This window comes from Triticum urartu, unplaced genomic scaffold, assembly GCF_003073215.2.
Source record: "Triticum urartu cultivar G1812 unplaced genomic scaffold, Tu2.1 TuUngrouped_contig_7847, whole genome shotgun sequence".
In the NCBI taxonomy this organism is placed as follows: domain Eukaryota; kingdom Viridiplantae; phylum Streptophyta; class Magnoliopsida; order Poales; family Poaceae; genus Triticum; species Triticum urartu.
The window spans coordinates 2,336-8,671 of NW_024118732.1; the positions used below are offsets into that span (position 1 = coordinate 2,336).

The following is a 6,336-nucleotide window of genomic DNA, read 5'->3' on the forward strand; positions in this document are numbered from 1 at the left end:
CAATCATACTTGCTGTACACACCTTTTGGGAGAGACACACATGAATCGGAATTTATAAGAATACTCTATGTGCTTCACTTATATCTTTTGAGCTAGATAATTTTGCTCTAGTTCTTCACTTATATCTTTTAGAGCACGGTGGTGGTTTTATTTTATAGAAATTATTGATCTCTCATGCTTCACTTATATTATTTTGAGAGTCCTTTAGAACAACATGGTAATTTGCTTTGTCTATAAAATTGGTCCTAATATGATAGGCATCCAAGATTGGTATAATAAAAACTTTCATAAAAAGGTGCATTGAATACTATGAGAAGTTTGATACTTGATAACTGTTTTGAGATATAAATATGGTGATATTAGAGTTGTGCTAGTTGAGTAGTTTTGAATTTGAGAGATACTTGTGTTGAAGATTGCTAGTCCCTAGCATGCACGTATGGTAATCGTTGTGTAACAAATTTGAAACATTAGGTGTTCTTTGATTGTCTTCCTTATGAGTGGCGGTCGGGGACGAGCGATGGTCTTTTCCTACCAATCTACCCCCTAGGAGCATGCGCGTAATGCTTGGTTTTTGATGACTTGTAGATTTTTGCAATAAGTATGTGAGTTCTTTATGACTAATGTTGATTCCATGGATTATACACACTCTCACCTTTCCATCATTGCTAGCCTCTTCGGTACCGTGCATTTCCCTTTCTCACCTTGAGAGTTGGTGCAAACTTTGCCGGTGCATCCAAACCCCGTGATATGATACGCTCTATAACAGATAAACCTCCTTATATCTTGCTCAAAACAGGCACCATACCTACCTATTATGGAATTTCCATAGCCATTCCGAGATATATTGCCATGCAACTTTGCACCGTTTCATTTATGACACGCTTCATCAATGTCATATTGCCTTGCATGATCATGTAGTTGACATCGTATTTGTGGCAAAGCCACCATGCATAATTTATCATAGATGTCACTCTTGATTCATTGCCCTTCCCGGTACACCACCGGAGGCATTCATACAGAGTCATATTTTGTTCTAGTACCAAGTTGTAATCATTGAGTTGTAAATAAATATAAGTGTGATGATCATCATTAATAGAGCATTGTCCCAAAAAAGTGAAAGGCCAAAAAAGGCCCAAAAAAGAGAGAAATAAAAAAGGACAATGATACTATTCTTTTTTCCACACTTGTGCTTCAAAGTATCTTTATGATAGAGAGTCTCTTGTTTTGTCACTTTCATATACTAGTGGGAATTTTTCATTATAGAACTTGGCTTGTATATTCCAACAATGGGCTTCCTCGGATGCCCCAGGTCTTCGTGAGCAAGCAAGTTGGATGCACACCCACTTAGTTTCTTTTGTTGAGCTTTCATACATTTATAGCTTTAGTGCATCCGTTGCATGACAATCCCTACTCCTTGCATTAACATCAATTGATGGGCATCTCCCTAGCCTGTTGATTAGCCGCGTCGATGTGAGACTCCCTCTCCTTTTTTGTCTTCTCCACATAACCCCCATCATTATATTCTATTCCACCCATAGTGTCATATCCATGACTCACGCTCATGTATTGCGTAAAAATTGAAAAAAGTTTGAGATTACTAAAGTATGAAACAATTGCTTGGCTTGTCATCGGGATTATGCATGATGAGAGCATTCTTGTGTGACGAAAATGAAGCATGACCAAACTATATGATTTTATAAGGATGAACTTTCTTTGGCCATGCTATTTTGAAAAGACATGATTGCTTAGTTAGTATGCTTGAAGTATTACTATTTTTATGTCAATATTAAACTTTTGTCTTGAGTTTCTCGGATCTGAATATTCATGGCACAATAAAGAAGATTACATTGAGAATTATGCTAGGTAGCATTTCACATTAAAAATTTTGTTTTTATCATTTACCTACTCGAGGACGAGCAATAATTAAGCTTGAGGATGCTTGATACGTCTCCAACGTATCTATAATTTTTTATTGTTCCATGCTATTATATTATCTGTTTTGGATGCACTACACCACAACATTAAATTTGGGGCAATTAACTGCCAGGAGAAATAAGAGAATAAAGGCAAATCATTTACCGGGGATCTTGTTACTGCCGCTAGAAGCACATAATGGCGGAAAAACTGTCGGTAGAAGTTAAGCAATAAGGGCACGTGCACTGCCAGCAATGATGTCTACATCGTAGGTCATTAAATATGCCCGGAGACTGAACTACGGCTCAGTATCTGCCGGGCCTGTCCGTGGCGCGAGCCCACATAATTTGGCCCAAAACGCGCGCGTTGGCGTGGGAGAGCGCGCGACAGACCAAATTTTTTCACCAAATGAAAAAGGAATTACAGCCATGGGCCGCCACCCGACCTGTTCAGCCACAAATCGAACCCTTCCTCCTCCTCCTCCTCGACCGCCGCCGCCAGCGCCGCCGCCACCACCTCTGCCGTTGACCACGCCCTCCAAACGCCCCCACCCCCCGGGCTGATCTGTGCAACCCCATGGGGATCTATGGCGGTAGTGCTTGGATCTCGGCGTCGCCTCCCTCCAGACGCTTGTGGTGTGCGAGATGGAAGTCGCCTCCCTCCCTTCGACACCACTACCAGAACTGGTCGACGCCGCCGGTCGCGTCCCTCCTCCGCGGTGACGAGCATGGGCGGGTTCCCCACCATGGCTTCCTTGCCGCCAATGGCGAGCGCGGTGCCTCCTCTCCATGCTATGCTCACGCTCCGTAGATCCGTCCCAGTGGAAACTCGATGCAGGTGAGATTTTCCTTACCAAGGTTGTGAACCTCTCCTCCCGTGTTCGATTGAGAACTCACGGTGGGAGTTGTCCAGTTGTCCGTAGGAAGCCAGATTTCCCCTTCCACCGAGTTATACTAGGCTCAAGTCTTCCTTATTTTTTTTTCTTGCTACCAAATTGATGCAGGTTCTATCAGTGAAAGGATTGGAGACTAGTTCTAGTAGTTGTGGTTTGTTTGATGAATTTCTAGTGCCCATGATTTGCAAAGGGTTTCAGCCAGGTTAGTGTACGTGTAATGTCATATTTCATTTTGTTATCTTAATATGCAAGTATATGTGCTATGATTTGTAAAATTTCATTTGCTTGTATCCACCCTTTTTAGGTACATGGATCGGTCTTTATTTATTAAGGTTCAGACATTGCACAACTGAATACTATATAAATACAGCGCTCTATAAAGTTTTTGGTGCCTGCATCTAGAAGAGCTAAATTTGTAGACATGAATGTGGATTTGATATTAAAATTTGCTCTAGAAAAGTAGCTACTTTTCCTGCCCTGATTTATCATCTAGCTAAATGTTTCATAGCAGTTCAGTGTTGAGGTAACATATTTTTTTCCTGCTGGTAGTTGGTAACAAAATACTTCTATACTAATTTCTCAAATGTAGGATTAAACATATAATAAGTTTTGCGACATTTTCTTTAGCCTATGCCTCACTCTTATTAGACAATAGTACTAGCAGTTAAGGTACCGCTGTCATCTTTTTATTAGATAGAACTGTTCCTTAGTGCCAAAGCATTGTTTTCTTGTTAATATCACTCACAATTGCCTGCTACTGTTTCAGTACTGGCGTCTAGCAACCTTGAAGCCCACAGTTGACCTGCCTCCTAATTTGTATGATGAGAAAATGTGTAGATTGTGTGTGTAAATCGGAGATGCCTTGGGTTATGCCCTCGGAGAAGATGGATTGGTAAGAGTTTGTAATGCTGTTTCACAAGAGTTGATTTCTATATGTGTTGCAGAATGTGTTGTTCGAGTAAGAGGATTTAAGTTTCGCGTGCTAGCCACTCTGACCTATGAAGATGGATTGGTAGTTTTTTTGTTAACTAAACAATATGCCATCAGTATTTATGCCTTTTATGGGTAAGTGATTCCTGCAATTACTTACTGTATTTCGTATACTCACCAAGACCTGAGTAGGGCAGGTGATCTTCTTTTGTCCATTTTCTAATTATTCACGCAAAAGTTGTTGGAGGCCAGAGAGAACATTGCAAGCTCATTTGGTTCAATCTCTCTCTGTTTTCCTGACTGAATTAGGTCTTGGTGAACGAGGTGGAGGTGATCGAAGAGGCAATATGCTTATAAATCATCTTCACATCGGGTATATTTTTCTCGGCTATGGGTGTACATGATATGTTTGCCAAAACACTTGCAAATTATGGCACACTTACTGGTGAGAGATCCATATGCCTGATGCCTGAAGTGGAAAATGTACGAATTTTAGTTCTTTTTTCATTGTTTTGAGGTTTTAACCTGACCAGTGACATGTCTATGTTTTTTACAATGTTGCAAGATGTCCTATAAGGCTATTAAGGCAGATGATCTTCTTTTCTCCATTGTCCAATATTGAAGCTTTTGTTGCCCATCAGCATACACCTCATCCAGGTTCATTTCCTATATACTGGTTAGATACTGCTTCATAGTTGCTCTAGGTGTACTTTGATTAGCGTCATCTACTTGTCCCATCATCGACAAGGTTATATGATTGCGAGAGATTAATAACTTTTGTGATACGCATTCATTTATTAACTAAATCATCAACTTGCTCAATAATACTTTTGGGTACTCGTGTGGTGTTTATGGCTGATGAAATATGCTTTGTTTAATAGGACTGGAGACATTTCTGATGCTTAGGTCAAAACACCGGACCTATTCTTATTTGTTTGTAAACTCAGTCCAGTAATACAAGTTAGCATTTTGTCTTGATTGTTCTTGGAATTAAAAAGGAAACCTTCTTGTTGTTCGTTCTACACCACTAATCTGTTTAGCCATCCTTGAGAAAGGCTCGACGGTTGGACGTGAAAACTATATTTGTTCTCCTTTTGCTTCTCTGGTTTAGTTTTAAATTTAATCTGGGTTGGTTGTTTGCAATTGAAAAAATGTTTGTTTCATGGCTTCCTGTAAATGTTGTTAGGCACTGTAGAAGCAGAAATTTAGAAGGGAATCACATTACAGAAGAAGGTTCACAGGAATGGAGCATCACTCCTTAGCACGTCTACAGAAACAATGGGGGTTCGTATGTACAATTGTGCATATAGCTTAGGTGAAGCGATTTCTGATTTGCGAAACTCTCTTTATGTTAAGATAAAGGGAAGAACTATATAATGCTAAATTTTCAATTACTCCTATAACTATTGAATCAAATCAAATCTGTTTTTATTCTTGTGTTTGCCTGCTATGAAAAATGAGGTTGGGTGCTAGTGTGTAAATAGGCAGAGTGATTCCAGATTTGTAACACTCTCCTTGTGTTAAGTTGAAGCAATACAATGATCCAATTTACATTATACAAATTTATTTTTATTCTCATGATCATGAATATTGCAGTATTTTTTGTGTGTAATGAAGAGTGATTGCTTCCTTGTGGATCACGTGCTGAAGTACCCCTTTAGACCATTTTTATTTATCTTTAGACTAATTTAACATGTGTTATCTTTCTGGGAATATAAAGTCTATTTGCAGATGATAAGTCTTATGATTGTGCGCCTGCAGCTCCTTCTATAGGCCTTAAAGTACCTGACACGCAGTTATTATGGGCCAATGATAATTGAACTCCACATTGCTTCTGTTCTACTTACTTCGCCTTTGTTTCGTTCTTGCGCCAGCAGCGCAAAGGGTGGAATCTAGTGTACAAAAGAGTGAACATGTAATTTGTCTTCCTGGACATGGTTGCAGCCATGCGATGTGCTTAACCATTTGTGTAGCTCAGTTTGAAGATATAAAATATTATTTTCTTATGTAAAATTTGTGTACCCTTGTAGCTGAATGCTACTGAACACATGTATGGACGATGAAGTACTGAATTATTAGTCTATGAATGTTTCTAAACTTTTAAGGTTTTGGACGAGGCTGTATGTAACTTTGATTTAAGTGTATATACAAGTTGTGACATTTGTCCAAATCAGCTGACATAGATAATGGATATTAAACTAGAGATATGTTGAAAAGTTTGCAAGTGAACAACGTGATGGCATATTAACTGCCGGGTAGACATGTTTGTGCCGGCAGTTCCACAGCCAGTAACAGTATTTCACGTGTCACCACCAATCTGCCAGGTGAAAACTAACTGCCGAGAAATGCAAGCGCCAGGGCAGAGAAACTGCCGGAAATAGTTTATCTGCCGGGAGAAGTAATCCCCGGCAGTTTTTCTGCCACCTTAATGACTTAATGACTTTCTCCCGGCAGATTGTGTGCCATTGCATCAGTGTTGTGGTGTAGTGATGTTTAATGGGCTTTATTGTACACTTTTATATTATTTTTGGGACTAACCTACTAATCGAAGGCCCAGTGCAAATTGCTGTTTTTTTGCCTATTTCAGTGTTTTGCAG

At 39.6% G+C, this 6,336-nt stretch overlaps 1 long non-coding RNA gene across 3 annotated transcripts; it reads left to right on the forward strand.

Annotated features, from left to right (window-relative positions):
- The first annotated feature begins 2,304 nt into the window (after positions 1 to 2,304).
- On the forward strand, positions 2,305 to 5,852 carry LOC125531686. Of its 3 annotated transcripts, none has more exons than XR_007293437.1 (5): positions 2,305 to 2,751; positions 2,918 to 3,011; positions 3,576 to 3,701; positions 4,049 to 4,222; positions 4,305 to 5,852. It is a non-coding gene; the product is annotated as an uncharacterized LOC125531686 (long non-coding RNA). The 3 variants fall into 3 exon arrangements; XR_007293436.1 differs by having other exon boundaries at positions 2,308 to 2,751; positions 4,049 to 4,184; XR_007293435.1 differs by having other exon boundaries at positions 2,311 to 2,751; positions 4,049 to 5,852.
- Positions 5,853 to 6,336: the final 484 nt, after the last annotated feature.